The sequence below is a fragment of the Grus americana genome, chromosome 2 (genome assembly GCF_028858705.1).
Source record: "Grus americana isolate bGruAme1 chromosome 2, bGruAme1.mat, whole genome shotgun sequence".
Classification (NCBI taxonomy): Eukaryota; Metazoa; Chordata; class Aves; order Gruiformes; family Gruidae; genus Grus; species Grus americana.
In genome coordinates this window covers 47,137,105-47,160,743 of record NC_072853.1, presented here as the reverse complement: position 1 = coordinate 47,160,743, position 23,639 = coordinate 47,137,105, and the positions used below count along the sequence as shown (strand labels likewise).

The 23,639-nt window shown below is 42.2% G+C and overlaps 1 protein-coding gene across 4 annotated transcripts in view; it reads right to left on the bottom strand.

Annotated features, from left to right (window-relative positions):
- Nucleotides 1–23,639, bottom strand: part of NOL4 (nucleolar protein 4) — a 200,426-nt gene that overhangs the window by 125,242 nt on the left and 51,545 nt on the right. The window lies entirely within an intron of this gene.

Here is a 23,639-nt window from a genome sequence, read left to right as displayed (position 1 = left end):
AAAGGCAAAAAAAGGTATCCCCGCTTGTCAGACACCAAATAGGAAGCACCGTCAGATGAAATCTCAGGAGTCTGACACTTCGTGACTTGTTAGGCCACAACAAAGAGGCTGTAAAAACATTTTGCTGAGCAGGAACAGTCGGTCATGTTTATCCATCAGCCAGGTCTCTAATAGATCTTCTCATGCCCCAGCCTGATTCCCTACAAACTCTAGGTAAGGAGCTCATGAATCACAGGGCAACTGTGCCCTACTCATTTGGTTTGGTTGGTTTGGTTTGTGTTTCTTCTGACCGAGAAGCAGTATTTGTCACCTGACTGCAGAGAAGTCTCTGGGAAAAAGTCATTAATGTAACATGTCCCTCTCTTTGTCCCAACGAATATGTTCCTGTTCTTTTGATGAATAACTAGGCCTACAGGAAATACAGTAATCTAATTCCCACTTGTTGTTAGAAATTTAAAAAGCATCATACTAAGGTCATTTAAAAGAGGGTTTGAAGATTGTTTGTTGATTTTTTTATTTGAGAAATAAAAATAATCCTCAAAGGCAGATGGAATTCAATAATGCCATAAGAAGCCACTAACAGTAGAACGATTTCATTAAAACATTGTTTTATATTCTATCCAGTGAATTACATTATAATATACTTACCTGGTGAATATAGTTGGCAATCTTTTAAGTCACTTTTCTTTTCAGTTGTGAGTTTTACAGTGCAACTCTTCCCTATTTCAGTTAAATACTACTTAATTAAAAATCACACTTAAGAGGTTAAAAATTCAGAGAATTAAAATTATACACCTCACAAAGCAAACAATGTTTAATAAGAAGCGCTTTCTTTTGGATGGAACATTTTTAATACTTGCAGAAATAATTGATGCTGGCAGAATTTTGATATCAGTAGACCTCTAGTGGCTATTACTGTAATTGGTGATTACTTTTTTTAAAAAAATAATATTCTATTCAGAAAATAAAACAGAGAAAAAAATAGGAGCAAAACTGCATCAAAATGTTAGCAGAGTACAAAAAACATAATAAATGTCTTATTTCACAACTGTTATCCAACAAGCATTTAGAGGCCCAGTTCTAATTGGTTTTAATAAAATTACACAGCTAAATACCTTTACAAATCTAGTCATCAAAACCCAAATCTGAATCAGCGGGAGACATTTTAAAAGTTCCTGAGACTAACTCAAAAATATTTGCCAAGCACTCTGAGGGAGGTATTTAGAGGTTGAGTCTGACAAGGGACAGGAAAGCACTGCCTCGCTCCCCAGCTGGGGCACGTGCCCCCACCCTGCCCACGCACCGTCCCTCCTCACTCTGCATTTCAACAAAATGCAGAAAGGCAAAGAGAATGAGAGGACAATCTCTATGAACATATCTGAATGTTGGCCATCTTACTCTTGCCATGTGACTAGTTAAAAGACTTTGGTGATATTTAGGACTAACAAACACTTAATGGCTTTTTTAGATAGTATTAACTACCTTTTTCTCTTAGGGAGTCCAAGGGGAATCAAGGGGTTTTGTGTCCTAAGCAGATACACTTGGAATCTTACAGTGTTAGTTAGAAAGCAGTAAGAAAAGTGAATTTTCATTGCATGAGGGCCTCTCATTTGCCCATTTAAGAGGCTCCATTTTAGTTGGTTTGCATATACTATGTCTTTCAGATGTATTTTAGATTCAGAGTCATTTTCTCTTCCTCACAGTGTTGCATCTTCAAAAAACTACTAAATCAAAAGAGCTCTGCTAGGTCAAAATTGTTCAAAGATTTTTGGTGTGACCTCCTTCACATGCTGGTGAAAAAATGATTAATCATACATACAATCAGAAAAGTCGATTCTTGTTTAAAGGCCAATCATGTGCACCTATGCATGAAATCTCTTGCCTTCTGATGGACCTTTGTGCCAAGGTGACTTTCACAACCTCAGATGGTCACAAAAATGTAATTCTGAGCCACCTATTTAGGCTTAGAACCTAAATAAATGGTTATCTAGAAAATATCTTCTATACATAACCTTACATTTATTTGTGTACACGCAGATAGAAAACACAACACTCTCAAAAGGTTGAGCCTTTACCAGGCCACAGGATTTTATAATAGAATCGAAGGCCTACATAATCAAAGACATATCATTTGAATGGAAGAAACTCAGTGGAAATGAGTCCAAAGAGATCCGAGCACACACAGGGAAGCGCGGTGATGTAAAATGTGTGTGCCAGAGCAAAAATCTCTCCCTCAAGGAAGACCTTCCAGTACACAGTCATTGAAGCTATTCTTGACTTATTATTGTAGGCTGAGCAGTTCAGAAATAGAGAGTTTAAAACATTTGCAGCTAGGCAACTTTCAAAGAGTTCAGCAGATGATCTCTTGGCAGCCTGTGTCCAATAGCTGTCTATTCAGATAGGATGACGGCTGTTCATTATCAAATCATCTCTTTGCTTAAGGGTGTTGCCAAACTTGTTAATGATAAGTTTGGCTGAGCAACCTGGCTAACGCTGGATGCAATATTACTCTGCAGAAACTTTGCGCTGTGTGCCAGCAGAGATAACCTGCCATTGCAAAGTAGGTTGAGCAATACAAAGGAAAGTGATATGTACTTTTAGAAAAAAAAAAGAAAAAAAACCCCAAGCCCCAGGCTTTTGGTTAATTTATTTACGAGGATTCTTTGCATTGCTGAGCAAACAGCTACAAATTGGAAACTAAACAGTGTGTTAGTTCCCAGTATTTAACACTTCTCAGGATCAAAGCATACTGTGGAAGTGCACTGTTTATTGTTCTTTAATTTCTACTAAAATAGTATTTTGCTTTCTCAGTATATCAGCCAGATCCTCCAAACCCAAGAAGTATACTGTGTGTAAATGAGATGACCTTATAGCTTAGATGATTCTTGACACATCCTGCCAAGACAAACGTTCATCCAAACAGTTAAAATTCCTGTTCCTTACCCTGCTCCTCAGAAGCTTCCTCAGAGCCCAAAGCTGGGACGAGCCAACCCTTCTGGACAACCTTTGGCTCTTCCTGTATGCTCCTGGTTATGGTCTCTTTGGAAACAGAGCAGTGGAAAGCCGCACAATAGGGAACAGCTTCATTTAATTGAGCTTCTCTCATTGCAACTAAGCACGCAATGCCTCTACCTTAGTACGAAGGCAATGTGGAGTGGCAAACTCGATGGAAATGGAGTAAGTTTGAACCCCCTTCTGTATGTATTTGAATTTGTCCTGAAATGGAACAAGAAGGGTCAGAGTATCAGCAGCTAATAATGAAGAGCTGCTTGCTCAAGGCATTTTCTGGGCTTAGCTGACCCTGAGGGGACTCCAGCCCAAGGCAGATCCTGCAGCAGACTGAAGATCTGGAATCAGACTAACCGGTGAAACTATCCACTGTTGATTCTGCTACCAAAATTCTCTGTGTGTTGCAGGGTTCATTGGTACTTTTCAACTCTATAAAACTCGTCTGGGCTAAAGATGTGGATGTGTGATTCATGAGACTCCAACACTAGCTAATAAAGACCTGGAACCTGGATTCAAACTTAAACATCACAGACATTTTTTTTTTTTTAAACAAGGACTACCTTGAAAGCATGAACATCTCACAGCTTCCCTACAGCTTTTTACATAACCATGTCATGCAGCCAGCAGAGCTCTTATCAGAGAGAAAGCTTCTGGCCTATCTTCACAGCTATCCTCTCCTTTCCTGTGTGAACGTGTCACTAGAAGTGCCTGCCACACTTCAGGCTGAGCTGAGCTGTAGCACGCAGAAAGAAAAGGCTCCTACTTCGGATACCTTTGGCCAATCCATATGTTCTACCCATTCTCATATCTGGCATGTTCAGGGAATCTAATTTAGAGTAGTAAAGACTATCTCACAAGATGTAGGTGGATCTTAAAATACCCTCCAGATCTCTGGTTTAGTGTAAAAGCTGCTCCTCTTTAATATCGAAGGAGTGAATTTGTTGAAAGAAAAAAAAATCTATATATAGTCACTGCTGAATCAGTGTGAACATCCAGGAAAAAAACAAATACAAATCATTTTCAGTGTTCAGGGCCAAAAAACATCCTTTCCTTCCAAAAGCTGCTCACATTTCATTAAGGAGTAGTGCAGATTTAACTTAAGGTGGAATTTTTTCCACTAACGCTACAGCTCCCTCCCATTAGAGCTTGTAGTTGCCAAAAAACCTCCGTCACCTCAGTTCACACTCATGGGAGGAATATGACAGTAATGTCCTCCCTCTTCTTTACCCATTCAACAGAGTTCCTGGACACATCACTCACAGCCGTCAATAAATTCCAGCATCACCAAACTGGTAACTCAATTTATTGCACCTTATCTTTTGGACTATTTTGTTTTCTTTATTTCACAGTCTGCAAGCTCTGTTCTGGCCTTCAGTCATATTGCTGGCAATTTCTGATACCTCCAGCTTCTAAATAATATCTATTGCTGTGACTCAAGGCAACAGACATTCTTTTTCTGTCAAAGACCCGTCCTTGCCTCATTTGCCCAGCTCCATTGGCCTTCTGATTTAACTAGGGAGATGGGAGAGCAACCTTTCTGAGCTTTGCTATCCCTGCTAATAGCTCTAGACATTCTGGATTAATGACGCTCTGAGTCATTGGAAATGGCTGTCACTCTTGCTGTACGGATGGGTACATTTAACAAAGATGATAATATTCCCCCAAATGCTCCCAATTGAAAATGCTTCCTTTAGTCTTACTCCTTAGAACAACAAAACTACTGAATCAGGCCTTCAATTTAAATGCACAGGCAAACACCCTCAGATTTGAAAAGATACTCCACATGCAGAGGGTGGGTGGAAGAGGTGACAGCATCTCTTCTGGAACGCAGACAACATAATACGACACGCCACTTACGCCGTGCTACTGACTCGCTGGTATTCCAGAACAGGCACTGTTGTACTGAAATCGGGCAGGCGTTTACCACAAACATCGATGTGGTTACTTCACCATTGGAAGATGAGAATGGATAGCAGGTGAACATCAGCAGGTTTTCTTTATTACCACTGCACTTTGGAATTATAAATTGTGCCTAATAACTGATGAAGTTAAGATTATATTTCTCATACTTACAGGGATGCACTGACAACTATCAACTATCACAGAAATCAATATTGCAGACAGAAAATAATAGCTAGTTTTAAACAAGGGCAGAACCTCATTTGCTATAAACCAGTGTAGGCCCACTGAGAACATGATGCAAGACATCTAAATTTGCCTGCACTGACATTTTCCTTTCACACACTGGCAAGTAATACTCTTTCAAACAGCTTCTTTGTAGAGTGACTAGAAGAGAACTTGCAAACCTTCACCAAGAGCAGCACTTTCAAGGCACAAATGGCAGAAGAGTGCTCTCTCTCCTGCTACCTCTCTGCAGGAGTTAGGGGTCTAACTACCACTTACTTACACCTCTGCCAAGCCCCTCACTACTGCCTCTCTTCTGTCTGCCAGACAACTCTTTGGAAAACTGTTTTTCCTTGCTGCTAAAACTGACTTTCTCTCCTCATACTCAGAATCCAAGCCAGAAATCAGTATCAAGATAGCTTACCTTTTTATTTGCTCTACTCCAGTACATTCTCATGGAAGTACATGCCTTTCAACCAACCAGCACCCCCTCCTTTACTACTGTTCTCCTCTGATATGACATCAATTCAGCTGGCAAATAACCAAATATGAAGTATTGAGGAGAAATATTTCAGACTTCCTTAGATTGACAACTAAGGATTATTATGAAAACTGTTTCTCTCCTGCCAAAGCCCACACCTTAAAGACAAAAAAAAGCCTCAGTGTTCTTCCCCAATAGCTACAGGAACCTGTGGGGAAAAAAACTGTTTCTTATCACTTTGACTCAAATGCACAAAGCTTTTCACTCCACAATCCATCTCTTTCTCTGGCTGTCTTGATGTTTAGATGATAGCAGAAAAAAAAGCCTTTTAACAATGAAGGCGGACAAATGAAAGGTGGTAGGAGGAAGGAAGTGCCTCCTGATCATCTTCCAGTAACAAGAACATCCAGCTTTAAATTATTCAACCCACTCTACAATTTTGGAACCTTTTAAAATTCTATGTTATTGGCTGCCCCAACAGCCATGGCAGAAAAAAAAAAAACAAACAACCCCAAAAAAACTTTCACCTATAATGACCCAGAAATATAAGCTGGATAAGCTGGAGTGTATGAGTTCTCACCTTGATTACTGCTACCACGGAATCATAGGGTGGTTTGGTTTGGAAGATACCTTTAAAGATCATCTAGTTCAACCCCCCTGCCATAGGCAGGGACATCTTCAACTAGAAGAGGTTGCTCAAAGCCCTGTGCAGCCTGATATTGAATGTTTCCAGCAATAGAGCATCTACCACCTCTCTGGGCAACCTGTTCCAGTGTTTCACCACCCTCATCATAAAAAATTCCTTCCTTATATCTAGTCTGAATCTACCTTCTTTTAGTTTAAAGCCATTGCCCCTTGTCCTGTCAATACAGGCCTTGGTAAAGTCTCTCTCCATCTTTCTCAGAAGCCCCCTTTAAGTATTGAAAGGCTACAATAAAGTCTCCCTGGAGCCTTCTCTTCTCCAGGCTGAACAACCCCAACTCTCTCAGCCTGTCTTCACAGGAGAGGTGCTCCAGCCTTCTGATCATTTCCGTGACCCTCGTCTGGAGTGGCTCCAAAAGGTCCATGTCTTTCTTGTGCTGAGAACTCCAGAACTGGGTGCAGTACTCCAGGTGGGGTCTCACAAGAGCGGAGTAGAGGGGCAGAATCCCCTCCCTTGACCTGCTGGTCACACTTCTTTTGATGCAGCCCAGGATACGGATGCCTTTCTGGGCTGCCATCACACATTGCCAGCTCATGCCCAATTTTTCATCCACAGATATCCCCAAGTCCTTCTTCACTCTCCATTCATCCCCCAGTCTGTATTGCTGTTTGGAATTGTCCCGACCCAGCTGCAGAACCTTACATGTGACCTTGTTGAACTTCATGAGGCTTGTACAGGCCCACTTTTCAAGCCTGTCAAGGTTCCTCTGGATGGCATCCCTTCCCGCTACTGAATCAACTAATGTCATCTGCAAACTTGCTGAGGGTGCACTCAGCCTCACTATGTCGTTGATGAAGATATTATTGATCCCAGTATGGACCCTTGAGGGACACCACTTGTTACTGGTTTCCACTTGGACATTGAGTCATTGACTGTAACTAATTGTACTTAAGAATGAAACCACCTATAGAAGAGCCCTCAGGAGACCATTTACTCATCAATACCAATTGTCAAGTCCACACCAGTCTTATGTTCTCCACTCAATCTCCGACCTGTCCTGCAAAACACCACTGGAAGTGGCTCTGAGACGAAGCCTCTAAGATGGGCACTGTCACATATCAGGAGAATACTTTGAAGGATGGAAAGAACTTCACTATAGGTTTCATATATATATGTATATATGGAACCTGCTTCTACAAGAGACAGCCATCCAAATTTATTTTTATGGTGCTTCTGTGGAAGACGAATGTGCTGCTAAGCTGTTGTACCTACTGCTGCCCCTCAGATATAACCTGTAATATTCTGATAGGAGCTACAGACACTGACATCCGCTGTTTTTTGCTGTTGCTCCTATTGAACAGGAAAACACAAGTTGGATCAGATGGCACACACCTTGTGATTTGTTTGAAACACATTCAAACAAAACCTTTTCCACCCACACCAAAACAACAAGAAAGCAAGAGATAGAAACTTTTTTTGCCTTGGAGTTTCAAGAGGTATCAGAATATATACCTCTGAGAAAGAGACAGACTAGTGGAACCATGCTCTGCCCTCCCTGTGACAGATACAGGAACAACCACCAGAAAAAACACAAGATCAAGGAGATCCTGTATCCTCTCCCCACCAGGCAGAAGGAAGTAGCTTAAAGGAAAGGAGTGAATTGAGGCAAGTCTATGCTCGAGGTGGCATATAGTTGTGGGTGACTCCCTTCTGAGGGGAATGGAGGGTCCAACATGCCAAACAGACCCTCCTCTTAGCGAAGTCTGCTGCCTCCCTAGGGCCTTAGTTAAGGACATCACTAGACAATTTCCTAGCCTGGTACAGCCCTCGGACTATTACCCACTACTGCTTTTCCATGTTGGTGGTGATGAAGCCACAACACATTGTCCAAGGGTGATCAAAAGAGACTTCAGGGCCTTGGGACAGTTGGTGAGGGAATCCAGAGCACAAGTAATTTTTTCCTCTCTCCTTCCAGTTGCAGGCAGCAATATTGGAAGAAACAGACACACCCAGTCAGTTAACACATGGCTCCATGGCTGGTGTCACTGCCACAATTTGGGGGTTTTTTTCGATAATGGGATGGCCCTCATGGCACCAGGACTGCTAGCGTCAGATGTTGTTCATCTTTCTCAAAAGGGGAAAAGGGTCTTTGCTCACAAGCTAGTGGGGCTGATTGACAGAGCTTTAAACTAGACTTGAAGGGAGAGTGGGATAATATCAGGTTCGCCCATGACAAGCCACGGGACAAGATGCCAAGGTTAGAGGGATGGGCTACTAGCAAGGGCCCTCAGCCTGTTGCTCTGAAACTTGCCGGGTACACTGGAGCACACTTGAAGATTTACAGAGACGAGCCAGGGGCTCCTGAGTTAACAGAAGCCAACAGGGAAACACTGGTGAAATATCTCAAAGGAATTAAGGTGTTTTCCTCTAAGAAGGTGACATGGCCAACAGCCCAGCTGAAGTGCCTCTATACCAATGCATGCAGCATGAGCAACAAACAGAAGGAGTTGGAAGCCACCATGCTGCTAGAAAGCTACGACCTAGTTGCCATTACTGAAACTTGGTGGGATGAATCCCATGACTGGAGTGTGGCTATCGATGGCTACAGGCTGTTCAGAAGGGACAGGTGAGGAAGGAGGGGCAGAGGGGTTGCCCTCTATGTCAAGAAATTGATAGATCGTGAAGAGTGATCTCTGAAGAATAGGTAAAGCAGGCAGAAAGCTTATGGGTAAGAATTAGAGACTCAGTGCCCGATCAAGGGGAGCCTATTGATGAAGCCTTCTTAATCCAGCTACAGAAGGCATCGTGCTCCCAGGCTCTCAATCTACTGGGGGACTTCAACCACCTCAACATCTACTGGAAAAGCAGCACAGCAAGCTGTAGGCAATCCAGGAGAGTCCTGGAATGCATTGAGGATAACTTCTTAATCCAGGTAACAGACAGTCCTACCAGAGGGGATGTGTTACTGGAACTGTTGGTCATCAACACAAGTGACCTAATTGGAGACATCACGACTGCAGGCAGCCTGGGCTGCAGTGATCATGTACTAGTGGAGTTCACAGTCCTGAGGGACAGGCAAAGAGTAAAGTCAGGACCCTGCATTTTAGGAAAGCAAAATTCCAGCTGTTCAAGGAGTTAGTCAATAGGACCCCCTGGGAAACTGCCCTCAGGGACATGGGAGCAGAACAGAGCTGGCAGATCTTTAAGAATGCTTTCCATAGAGCACAAGAGCTCTTGATGCCCAGGTATAAGAAATCAGGCGAGGAAGGCAAGAGACCAGCATGGATGAGTCAAGACCTGCTGGTCAAACTAAAAGACAAGAAGGAAATGCACAGGCAACGGAAGCAGGGACAGATATCCTGGGAAGAGTATAGGGATGCTGCCCAGTTGTGTGGGGATGGGGTCAGGAAGGCCAATGCGCAGCTGAAGCTGAACTTTGCAAGGAACACAATTAATAATAATAAGGGTTTCTATAGGTATGTCAGCTAGAAAAGGAAGGTCAAAGAAAGTGTACCCCGCCCCAATGAACATGACCAGCAAACTGGTAACAACAGACAAGGAGAAAGCTGAGGTACTAAATAAAATTTTTGCTTCCGTCTTCACTGGCAGCCTCTCTTCCCACACCTCTTGACTGGATGGACTGCAAGGGAGGGACTGGGGGAGCATAGTCCCTCCCACTGTAAGAGAAGATCAGGGTCGTGACCACCTGAGGAACCTGAACATACACACATCTATGGGGCCTGATGAGATGCATCCCACAGTGCCAAAGGAATTGACTGATGTAATTTCCAAGTCACTCTCCATGATATTTGAGAAGTCATGGCAATCAGGTGAAGTCCGTGGTGATTGGAAAAAGGGAAACATTGCACCCATTTTTCAAAAGGTTAAAAAGGAGGACCCTGGGAACTAGCAACCTGTCAGCCTCACCTCTGTGCCTGGGAGGATCATGGAACAGATGCTCCTAGAAGCTACGTCAAGGCATATGGAGGACAAAGAGATGATTTGAGACAGCCTGCATGGCTTCACCAAGGGAAAGTCTTGTCTGACCAACCTAGTAGCCTTCTATGATGGAGTGACCACATCAGTGGACAAGGGAAGAGCTATGGATGTAATCTATCTGGACTTCCATAAGGCCTTTAACATGGTCCTCCACAACATCCTTCTCTCTAAATTGGAGAGATATGGATTTGATGGATGGACTATTCGGTGGGTAAGGAATTGGCTGAATGGTCATATCCAGAGAGTGGTGGCAACAGCTCAATGTCCAGATGGAGATCAGTGATTAGTGGTGTCCCTCAGAGGTACATATTGGGACCAGGACTGTTTAGTATCTTCATCAATGACATAGTGGGATCAAGTGCACCCTCAGCAAATTTGCAGATGACATCAAGCTGAGTGGTGCGGTTGACACACCTTGAGGGACAGGATGCCATCCAGAGGGACCTGGGCAAGCTTGAGAAGTGGGCCCATGTGAACCTCATCAGGTTCAACAAGGCCAAGTGCAAGGTCCTGCAGCTGGGTGGGGGCAACCCCTGGTATCAATACAGGCTGGTGGATGAAGGGATTGAGAGCAGCCCTGAGGAGAAGGACTTGGCAGTACTTTTGGATGAAAAGCTGGACATGAGCCGGTAATGTGCGCTGGCAGCCCAGAAATCCAACCGTACCCTGGGCTGCATCAAAAGAAGTGTGACCAGCAGGTCGAGGGAGGGGATTCTGCCCCTCTGCTCTCATGACAACCCACCTGGAGTACTGTGTCCAGTTCCCAGAGTCCCCAGCACAGGAAAGACATGGACCTTTTGGAGCCGCTCCATACGAAGGCCACGAAAATGGTCAGAGGGCTGAAGCACCTCTCCTGTGAAGACAGGCTGAGAGAGTTGGGGTTGTTCAGCCTGGAGAAGAGAAGGCTCCAGGGAGACTTTATTGTAACCTTTCGATACTTAAAGGGGGCTTATAAGAAAGATGGGGACAGACTTTTTAATAGGGGCTGTAGCAACAGGACAAAGGGTAATGGTTTTAAGCTATTAGAGGGTAGATTCAGACTAAATATAAGGAAGGAATTTTTTACTATGAGGAACAGGTTGCCTGCAGTGGTTGTAGAGGCCCCATCCCTGGAATCATTCAAGGTCAGGCTGGACGGGGCTCTGAGCAACCTGATCTAGTTGAAGATATCCCTGATCATTGCAGGGGGGGTTGGACTAGATGACCTTTAAAGGTCTCTTCCAACTCAAACTATTCTATGATTCTATACTGATCTGGATTTACTCTTCACAGAATTGCCTCTTCTAGAAATTCAGGCCCACGGTATTTCTGAACCCTCTGAGATGGTCTCTAATTAGAGCACAGGAAAATGTATCATCTGCTTAATAACAGATTCCCATGCCATAAAGCTCTGCCTCTCTTCAGTGATCATTTCAGTTTACTTAGAAATAGATAACTATAGGAAGTGATATATATGTGATAAAAGAAATATAGATTTATAAATACGGTTATGAAACATACAAATAGAAAATCTATTCTTAGTAATAGATACTTCTGTGTACACTGGAATTAGCTTTGTGCTTGATCCATATCGTATAATGAAATATACAACAGGGCCAACATACACCTCAATGCTAACTTTATTTTTAATAAATACTGCTGGAAAAATAACTTGGCAAGCTGGCAAGCTCAATCTCTGCTACTCCCTAAGCAGCCTTCCTAACCCTCTGCTCTCTGGATTTTTCGTCAGAACTGATTTCTGTTCACATCTGTGTGTACAGACAGGGAGAAACAAATAGTAAGGCATCCGCTGCATTCTCACATAGGAAAGAAAGCAAAGTAAAATTTCCCTGTCTTGAAGGGTGCTGAAGGGGGACAGTTTTCACTCTCAGCAGAAATCATGGAGGAGTTAGGAGAGTGCTTTTATCCTCATTTTTTTCATTCAGGTTCAAAGTGTAGCTAATTGCAGTACTCCCAAGAGGTAGTCAGACAGCATGGGAGACTAGATTTCTTCTTAACCCACAAGACAGGAATATCTTTAAAGAAACTCATTATTATTCAGAAAAATTTACTCTGCAGGGTAGGAACAGTTTAAAAACGAAATAGTTATTTCTGTTCTAACTGTATACAAAGAAAAAAACCCGGATATTGGTACTGCTGACACCTGCTCTCTCCATCATCTGTGTGTACTTGATGGTCAGTTAGGTTTGGGGGCTTACTAGCCGGTTTGTTCATACCCAGGTGTTAGCCAGCTCACCTGTTACACAAGGTCCTTGTGCAACTTCAGCTAAGAAGCAATGGGCTTTTGTTCTATTACAGTATGCTAGTTAGGTGGGCCATATGCCTGATCTGGGACACCCTAGTTGTCCTCCCCACTGAAGCCACATTGCAGCATCCTCTTCTACTCCCAGAGGCTCGTACCAAGCATCTGCAAACACAGCAGATTCCCTAGAAGGCATCAAAGCCATCCTAAAAAAAAAAAGCCGTAGATAGAACAGAACTGCCCCACAGCCTACCAACTGGACTTCTCAAAACCAGGGAGTACACTGGAAGAGGGTCCAAGAAACAGAAAAGACTAATAGGATACCACTACCCATCCAATGGAAGCAGAAGCTCTTTCCGAAAGGAACCTGTTCTTCTGCATGGCCATGGCGGTGTTGGAGCAGCCTGTAAAAGGCTAGGAGTGTACACAGTTTCCTAGGTGGTGAAGAATCGTTTCTGAGAAAAAAATAATCATTTTCTCCATGTCCACCCTGTCCTTTGCAAAGCTGCATTTAAGTAAGCTTCTATTGAAATCAGCACTTTACAATGCCAACAGAAAGAATTAAGTTCAAGAAACACCACAGAACCCTCTTTCTTAAATTACTGTGGAGAACTTGGCCAGTCTATCATCCTACTCTTCAAAATCCACCCATACCACAAGCCTTTTAATGCTGTCACCACCACTTCCCCACTTCCTTGAGTAAGCAATCATTTTAGGCCCTTTTTTCCCAGGGACTGAATGGAAGCATGCTGCTGAGTAGCTGATTCAGAGAACAGAAACATACGTGTCCTTTCTAACAGGCTTTACAACATCCATGGTTTTAATTAAAATAGGGCATATTTGCAGGAGTTATAACAATATGTGCAACTGCAAGTCTCTGACTACAGGTGTACAGGAATAACTGGGGATTGTAGTCTGATCCAGGAACCGATGCACAGTTCCTAGAGAGCACATATAACTAGTAAAGCATCGCAGAAATGTAGCAGGAAGAAGAAAGGAAGATACAGGAACACAGACAGAGCTTGGCTAACTCACTGATGGTTTAATTAAAGCACCAGTAGCAATTTCAGCACCCATATGAACTACTTTAGGATTAGTTCAACTACCCAGAACCTCTTACGAAAACATGAAGGATGAAACCTCGTCTCCACCGGAGTTTGTAGAAATCCTCACCATTGATTTTAGTAAAGTTTTCATTGCACCCATATATTTTGGACATGATCATGCTGGATACAATTTCCAAAAGCCAAGTCACTAAATCTCAAAGTTCTTTGCAACGTTTCATAAAAATATGGTCCTTGGACAGTTAACTAAGAGGGATATTTTTTAAAAATTACCAATTGCTTTTAGACAGACAGGAATCCTAATTTTCTTTGGTAAAGAAGACGTATACCGACCTTTAAACTATTCAAAGATTATTTATCAATTCTTCATACACATACAAGGAGTCCTCTTAAAAGAGATTTGACAGCACTGGTTGCTTCCATTTACATTCCGCCCCTCTAGACCACCTGGCTGTTCTCACTATTTGTACCACCTCCTCTTGAAGAGGGCCTATTTCTCCCATTGCAGGTAATTCACATTAAAATTTCTGAAGTCTTGTAGTTCTTCATCTGAAGTCTTGTCTCTTCATCCTCTCTTTGACAGGCTGCAGCATCAGCTCCCTTCAGAATAACCATCCAAGAGACACTTAAGCAGTGTGACGTAACAAACACACTGCATGTCTTCGCCAATTAAGTCATTAAAATTTTAGTATGCGTCATATTTTGGCTCTTCTTGGAACAGTAACTTTGTGTAACTGAAATGTCATCTGTCTATTTTGTTTTCTTTGCAGAGAAAGAAAAAAACACCCTATTCCCTGTCTGTATCTCCTAATTTCCCAGCAAAGCAGTAACAGCAATTATCACCCCTAAGAATTTAGACTAGTCTGTTGACATCATGGTTTTATCACAGTGTTTCCCAAAGCACAAAATCAAATTTTCTAATCAATTATTGCCCCAAAGTACCTATTACTGTTGCCTTATTTAAAAGCTGCTAGTGAACCGCATGCTTTATTCTGGTTTATGATCTCATTTAAATCTCCATGCCAATGTCGATGCTTATGTGAAATCCAAGTTTCAGAGTGTGAAAAGCTAAACACAGAGGTTTGAACTCCACCTTCCAGTCAGAAGTAATTGTTCCTTTTACGCATGTTTAACAGTTTGCTTATAGCAGGGGTCCAGGACAGTTATTAACAAGGATCACTCTGCCTTCTGCTTAGGAAACAACTCTGCTCAATAAAGCACACAGGACATCAGGGCTGCTAGAAGTTTGGTAGAAGCAGTCACTAGTTCTCTCAGAGATGCATTAAGCTGACTCCTTGATTCATTTCACGAGAAAGCAGGCTTGTAAAAATGCTGAAATGAAACTGGAGCACTGAGGAAGGACTTAAGATACAAAGATGCAACTAGCCCCATAACCAGGAACTTCTGCAGTAGAGATTGATCTCAGGGCAATATTTCTGCTGGAAAATCACATTCCAGCTGCAAGACTAGCACACCAATGAGTTGTTATCTGATGGAAATGGAGAAAAGCTTGGAGCTCACCTAAGGCATCAATTTCTCTTCATTTCCTTTCCTTGCACCTAAGTCTGAAAATTGTGTATGATATAAATTTGGATTCTTCCTTTATGTTAGCTTTTATCTGAATTTATTCTAATGGTAATGCCAACCCTTCCAGTTGAGGTTCTGGGTTGGTTTCTCACACACAGTCCAGCCCACAAAGGCAACTAAATAGGGTGTGCTCCTTCGCATCTTTTCCCAGAGTGGGTTTGAGTAGCTACTAAAGTCTGTCTGTCTGTCTGTCTGGAAGGGTGCTCCTTCAGCGAGCAGCACTGCTCAGTGCCCACCTGGGAGGCAGCAGCAAAGACACTGCTCGCACATCTCCCAGCAAGCTGTTAACCAGTCACCAAGTGCTAAATAAACTTGTAAAAAAGCCTGGCTGTATTTTAATCTGTGTTGATGCTGAATGTAATTGTTGTATTTTTCTGCCTCCAGTCGACCCGCAAACCATCACTTCCATCTTTCTCACAACAACCAGGCCGCCAGCATTCACGAATACTTGGAGGACACCGCTGGAGCTCAGTCTACCCTGAACCTTTCAGGATGCTTCTACCATTTCTTCCATCCTGCTATTAAAAAGTGCCAGAGAGTGTCCCTCTGCCTCAGAATAACAAATATGGTTACTATTTGGCAACATTAAATCAACTATTTGAAAACACGGATATCGGGAAAATATATATAACCACTTCCTATGTGTTAAATATTACAAAACTCTATGGTGCTGAAAAAGTACTACTCTTTTTTGTAATCAAATTATTTGCATTTGGTTAAAAATTTACTCCTAATTTTCAGCATTCAGTATTACAAATATTTTATCAAACAAGAAACACTTTCAAGAAATTTCCATTTAAAAAAATCTTTCACAAGAGATCCCAGTGTCTCCAGGGAATTTCCTGTTCAGAAAAAAAAAAATTAATAGCTTCCTTAATTAAAATATAACACAGGGAAGAATTAACGGCTAAATTTAATTTTCTTTAAAGCATTGTTCTACATTCCTTTTACTGAAATAAAAATGCTCTATTATATCATTCTATATTAAACATAATAGAAAAGTGGAATCAATGCCTAGCATGTACTTTAATAGTAGGTATGAAAAGAACTCTACCTATACTGTAAGGAAGTAGATAAATTAAATCAAGCAATCTGCGCTCACAGTCCCTGCTAAAGTCAACTGGTACGTATGAAAGGATAAACTGGGTAACGCATCTGTACTGGAAAGCAAAACTAAATCCCTATACCTGAATGCCCCTCCTTAATTTTGATATTACAGAGACATGGGAGAGGAAAGGCTGAAAGATAAGGGAAAAGAACAAAGAAAATCAAACAAACCCAAACCAGCGCTTTCAGAAATCCTGCTAGGCTTAGTTACAAGGGTTTGCATACTGAAATCAAAAGCAAACTGGCTCCCTTCAGTACCTGCGTAAGGAAGAGATAGCTTGCTTCGTCAGTAGCATTGCCAAAGTGAAATATCTATTGATAGAGACCTGTACAACACCGATGCAACCCGCAGACCCGTTTTGAAGGTGCAAAAGAATACAGGTCTGCAGCTAGCCTTTTACTCAGGAGTAGGCTTCACTTACCAGGAGATCGCTGATGTAAAAAAGAATGGCTGTGAATAGAGTGAATGATCTGCAAGCATTTTAGCATTACTTGTGAAAAGATAATTCTAATTTCTCAGCTATTATTGGCTGCAAGTATTCCCTGATGTAATTATGGAGTAATAGCTGAGAACTTGATTGTAACCAACAGTTAGTAGTTTGTTGCTAACAAGGCAAACATGACAAACAATTTTGAGGCAATTATTGTCATTACAAGCCACACTCAATTGTTCAAGGCAAGCGTAATAGAAAGTGACAGTTGTGCAGCTGGGAGGGTGGTGCGGGAAACAGGATTGTTCTCTGGTTGCAACAGACCAGTCAGACTCTAGCAGAGAGTCTGCTCAATGCATAATTCATGTTTAATAATATTTTAGTCTCTAAAGCAAATTACAGTACGAGGTAAAAAACAAAGACGTGTCAAAAAAAGAACACAAGTTATTAAAAGATGCGAGAAGACATGCGGAAGTAAAATGGAGCAGGGGGAAGAAAAACAGTAACTCTACATATTAAAAGAGTCCATCTTCAAAGTAATCCACTTGCTACACTTCAGTGAGAGGGCTGCTCATGTCCAAATCCTAGTTTGAGACCTTTGATTAGGCAAGTCTACTGAGTTAGTGAAGTTCTGGAAGTTCCTTCCATTAATCTGGAGGAAGGAAGGAATACTCTCCATGGAGAGACACTGATGCTTCATTCTTATCACATTTGAGCTGTATAGAGAGTCAAAGGAAGATTTTCATCTGTCGTACAATGGAAGTGCCTCATGTATCAGCTCAGTATTCTGATGACAATGCACATACCAGCTGCCTTGCCAGCAGCCAGTACATTAAAATACTTGATTTGCTGAAAATTCCACCCAGTTCTCCTTAATGATGTTAAGGACTGAAAGTTTCTAACGCAGCTGGACCAAAATTTCAAGCTCTTGCCCAGGCTCAGTATAATACATTATCACTGACATCGTAACACAGCTCAAGTGTCATTACAGTGTCACTCGTAGTGCCTTTTGCACTGATAGGGTATCGTCTCTAAAGAAGTCATTAACAAGCCACTGAAACTAGATTTCCACAACTCTCTGGCTTTCTGTCCTTGTTTCACCATTTTCTTCCTCTTTCTTAAATTTATTGGTTACATCAAAACAAATCTGATGGGCCAAATCACCCCAGGTGTAGCGCCACTGAAGCAAAATACTACTAATACTATATGCCAGGTTCTCAGGTCCACTTTAACTCTGCTTAGGTGAAGATGCTACTGATTTTCTCAGACAGGGCAATATATTATAACTAACCCCCTGTCTAAAGAAACCTTTGTGACTTTGACGTGTGTAAGATAACATTTAGCGCAGCCCATATAGACTTACTCAGAAACACGCGTATGCGACTGTGCTGTCTTTTGCTTTATTCAGTAATGAAGCTGGTGCTTGCAAAAGGTGGCAGATCGACAGCTGCAGAGACCGGAGACCTTTGCTTATCCTCACAACAGATTGCCGGGCAGCCGAAGCAGAGACCTTCCTCGTTCTCTCTTGCCAGCTTGTCTCAGCCCTCGTCTTTGGGACGCGGTTGTTGCACTCATCCAGCTTCTGCTCTGTCTCCCAGGACAGGGGAAAGGTAGAACCTGTTCATACAGGCGGGCTTTCCTCTTCAGGGAATTTAGAGCAACATCACAAAAGACCGTGCATGAGGTGCTGTACTGCTAGCGTGGATGTTACCGTACTGCTCTTTTCCACTGCCTTGAGACAGGCCGGTATCTAAGATCTCTGGGCTGGTATTTATTGTTTCACCCTTAGTCATCAGAAGTGAGAATATTGCTCAAAATGTAGCAAGTTGCACTGGCTCGAGTAAGACTGGAAGGTCTGAATTTACCACAAAATTCAGTCAGCTCTCCTGGCCCTAGCTCGAATGTAATTTTACATGGTCTGCCACTTCACCAAAAAAAAAAACCAAACCACAGTAGCATTTGTTTTTCTATATTCTTTATAAGCTAACAGTGCTACCTCCTTCATTCTTAATCAGCCCAAACCCTCACTATTTAGCAAAAATTACCTTTTGCTTTAGAGTAAAATGCACGTCCAATGTCTTGTATAATTTGTAAGCATAATAAGCAATTTTTATAGCAGTATAGCTGTGTTAGTATTGATCTACAATTTGCAAATAAACCTAGTCAAGCCACAAAATGAAAAGGCTTTGTAAAAGTATATGAGGTTGCATGTAGGCAGGCTGCTTTTTCTTTTATTTGTAATATTTTTATTACAGCTTTATGACTTCATGTGGTAATTTCACTCCATCCCATATACCACAGAAATGTCAGGTGCTTTGTTTTGAAGCGTGAAGTCAAGCTTTTAAGTAAAAGACACCCAAACTCTGCAAACATTTCAGCTAGTCTTTAGTGGGCTTAGTGGTCTTTGATGAAGTCAAGTGGGCTTAGACCTCATATAAACCAAGCATATTTGTAAAACCTTTCAGTGCTTGAACAGAAATTCAAGGCACGATACCCATTAATGTAAGTTAATTTTGTAAATTAATGTAAAATATCATTTCCACTGAAAATTCTTAATTAGCAGCAAAAAGCTTGCCATGGGTTTAGCGCTGGGAATCGTCTGCTCTCATGTTGGCGTTGTTACCACTCGCTCGACTCAACATCAAGAGCAGGGCTGAAACACAGGCAACAGCAAAGACGATTTACTCCAATACGCTCCTTCACCAATCTGTCCTCACTTTGGCCTGCAGTTGGTGTTCAAACTCATACATCTCACTTCAGTTACTTTGTGGAAAAAGAAAAGTCAGTGTTTTAAGACAGGGAGTCCAGGTTTTAGTGGAATAAAGACAAAAGCGGAAAGAATTACGACAGTGCAACCAGTTGAGAATGGGAAGATGGATTAAACGCTTGGCTTGCACTCAGTTCAGAGAGCGCAAACCGACAGCAAGGCTGGGTACAGCAAACTCTGCACCCTTGCACAGACAGACAGTTTTGACAACTTAATCAGCTAAAGTTACTTGTTTCGGGTAAAGCTGTTGAGTAAAGATTATAGCTCCGATGCAGCAAACAGGTATTTAGATGACTGACTCCAATACTTGTATCTACCACAAACACCAAATGAGTGAAGGGAATAGTTAACATGAACAACCACATCTCCTACATCTACATTGTGGAAAGCCTGGCAACTTGCACATGCCAGGGAAAGAGAACTCGCGCCATCCAAATGACCACAAACTACTTGAAGGCATAGTTTTCCAATGCTAAATTTTATACAAATTGGAAAAAAATAAAACCAGGAAAAGCTTATTTGTAATTGTGCATCATCTAAGACAATAGCACAACCCCTGTCAAAGGTTGAATTGTGACATATTTTGTCATAGCTAGCTGCTATAAGCACAGGCTCCATATGGTGCCTGTAAGGGGGAGTTCTATATAAATACGTATAAACATGTAACTATCATTTTCTAAAAACTAGATTGAAAAGAACATAGTCCCTCCACCCAAATCCAGATAAAGCATCAATATGTTTTTGTGTACCTCAGTACGGTGAGAAATACTGCAAACAAATTAATTCTGCATCTTGCACTGTTAGTCAGCCAGTCTCATCCCTGATTTTTATCTGATAGCCCACATAATGAAAACAAACAAAAAATTCAACACAAAATTTATACCTAGCTCTTATTACTCCTAGAGTTGTGCATGTTCTTAATTTCCTCTAATCAGAGCACCCCCTACACCTCTCTCAGGTCTTGGCAAGTAACAAACCACCACAGCGAGGGAGCAAACGCACTCAGCCGTTCTGCACAGGGCTCCAGCTAACAGGCGAGGGCAACAAGAGTCCCATTTTTCCTCGGGGTAGAAGCTCTTGTTGCCCCTCTGACAGACCTATCTCGAAGTCAGTTTTCACTACAAAAATCATTTTTGTACAGGATGAGGCACTAATTAAAAAAAAGGACAAGCTCCTTTATTTCCAACTCAGTTTGCAAACCTTGCCTGCTGTCTGTGGTCTGAGATGAGGGCAAAAGATCCAGCCACATCGGAGTCCCTAGAGTGTTATTAGGAGAAAAGAGAATTAAAGACAGCTCTCAAGTGGGAGCTTTGCCTGCAGATGAGTGGTACGCAGGGCTCGCTCCAAAGAACCAGCTTAGGACAAGAGGGCTGTGGCGTGTATAGGGAAGCAAGAAAATAGGGGCAGGCAAGAAATTAGGGGCAAGCAAGGGGAGAGGGCGCAAAAGAGAAAGGAACGCACAAGCAATTTGCAGCCCTATTATCCAGCTGGCTGCTAGGGAAAGCAGCTCTGAGGCACTGGTAACCAGATAGCCCTACCCCATTCCCAGCTGGGGAATGAACCGATTGCAAATTAGAGCTGCTTTCCTTTCCTAACTCCCCAGGGAAGAGCAGCAGCTCTTTTCCAACTCCTCCCTCATTGCTGCAGCAGCCCTGCAGGTGCTCAGGATGCTATTTTCAGCCATTCACCAGCAGGTGTGACTCAAGGCCCTGTTATTTAAAAGTGTACAAAGGCTAATTTAGAGTGAGAAATGTCCTTCCCAGTATTGTTGCAACTTCAGTACTATGGATACAATTCACCAGCTCTCCTCACTTTCCATTTCTTCCTCAATTCCCTATTCACTTTTAATCTAATATGCTTTATACAAGGAATTTTAGGAAGCCTCGGTACATTTGCATAGCCCAGGACTTTTGTACAGTACCAGCACCCATCTACCATGAGAAAACACACACCTTCCCTCTCCGTGCCCTTCTTCCCAGCATTTTTCCTACTTGCCATGACATTTCTGGGTGAAAAAGTCTGTTGCTTTCAGCCGATACTGTGGGTTGCTCTCATATTTGCTGTTACTCTATATATGTTCAAACAATCTAATCATGAGAAACAGAACACAGAGTACTAGACTGGAAGACATTGAGAAACCTCAGGACACTTTTTCTAGTGTGAGCTCTGCAATGGAGTCCCAAAGCCAAATGCCTGTCTGAATATGATGCAGGTATAGCCCCAAGGGAAGAGGGTATGAAAGAATCTTATTCCTTCTATGTAGAAAGTGTCAGCATTCCACTACGCTCTGATAAACTGAACTGGAAGGGATGTCTCCATCTATCCCTCAGTGGCATGGCCGAGCTCACTGTTGCATTCCTCTAGGGTACACGAACTCTGTTTATATCCTAGTACCAAATCAGTTCAAAGCCATGGAAAAAAACCCGACAGATGTCCCAAAATAGTCTCATGCTTCCTTATATGGAAAGCCAGGTAAGCACCGTGATACAGCACAGCACCTCTAGGTACACCGGCGCTGTCACTAATCCACCCTAGGCAGCAGTTTTCCTAATAATTCCCATTAGCAAATCATTCTCCCAGTGAGGGTATGCTTGGGGCAGCAGAAGACCTGTGCTGTCCCATTCCACCACAAACACCATGCCCAGCCACGTGTGCAAAGGCAACCTTCCACAGCAGTAAGTTTTCACCTGCCAGAATGCAGCAAAGACATTTCAGATGAGCCAAATGCCAAGTGTCTTTATCTGTAGATTGAATGTGGTGGCTGGCATAAATTCTCATGGACATATAGAATGGTTTGAGGAAAGGGGGCAGGACTCACTTTAGACACACATATTCATGCTTAGGTGATATTTTTGGTGTGCATGTGTTATAATTATTAAATTCATAAAATTGTACAGTGAAGGCTGTGAGGGCAAAAGGGATTGTACCACTAGGTTCCCTTAAGTTCCCTTTTGTCCTCCCTCCTTCCTGTTCCCACTTCCATCCCTTTGTTCCCGTGTTCATTACTTTCTTCCAACCTTCTTTTTTCCTGCTCTCTCCTATCATTCTTCTTCCCCTCCTCCCTTCTGTAATGTCTTTCAGTTCCTCCTTCAGCCTCTTCTCCCATCTCTGAAAAAGCTGTGTTGCTATAACTAGCCACACTCAGGTTTGCTACCTGACAACAGCTAGCACAGGAAAACCATGAAGCAGGAAGAGCTGCTATTTCAAATCTCTCTATCAGCAGATGCTTTAGCCAGAAGCTGCAGCAAAAAAATAGGATTGCCTTAGGAAGGTGAGCAAATACCATCTGGGAGGAACGGAAGGAAAGCTGAGGGATTTAAAGCAATTCTGTAAGATCACACTACCTGCAGTTCAAAGACCACAGTGCATTTATTTCCCGTACATTTTAAATAGCAAGTGACAGATTTGCAGCATTTTATCATTCGTACTTATGCTCTAATATGATTAGATGTGGCACTTGAATCTGGTTGCAGCAGGTATTAAGGCATGTATGACAGACATTTCTTCACAGGTTGCTGTACTGAGCTATAATTTTTATTTCAGACATATACATGCACACAATTACTCTTAAGAAACACTCTAAATATGTGAAATAGATTGACTATATAGGTGAGCGAAAACCTCTAAAGCACAGTTTTGCAGTGAAAGCCAGATACATAAAAATGGCACCTTCCAAAGTATCCCTGAAAACCCTAACTTAGCAGTATTATTAGAATATATTAGCCCTGAAAAGTCAAACTTCAACAGGAAAGTGAACTGGCTTTCCCTACATCTTGTGCATCAGAACTTCTCCTTTAGTGAACATATATAGATAGAAATTAAGTCAAAAGTTGCACAAATTTTGTGATGGCTTGAGGACACTAGGACAGAAGGCAGCTGTGGTTAGACTCTGGCCTACCAAATTATCATAGACATCTTCCTCCTTTATTTGTCCAGAGAGCAACACAGCAGAAGGTCCTACCCATCATCAGATCCTATCAGGAGCTATGCAGCACACCCATTCTCACCTCTACCTTACCAGCTAGCAACTGACCATGATGTATGAAGTGGAAAGAATCCAGCTTAACTGTCAAATCCCATATATCCATTCAGTGTGCAGGAGAAATATAAGAAGCACTTCTGAACTGGCACACACAATCAGGAAATTAGAGAGTAACAAACAACAGAACACCAGTATGTTGTTTC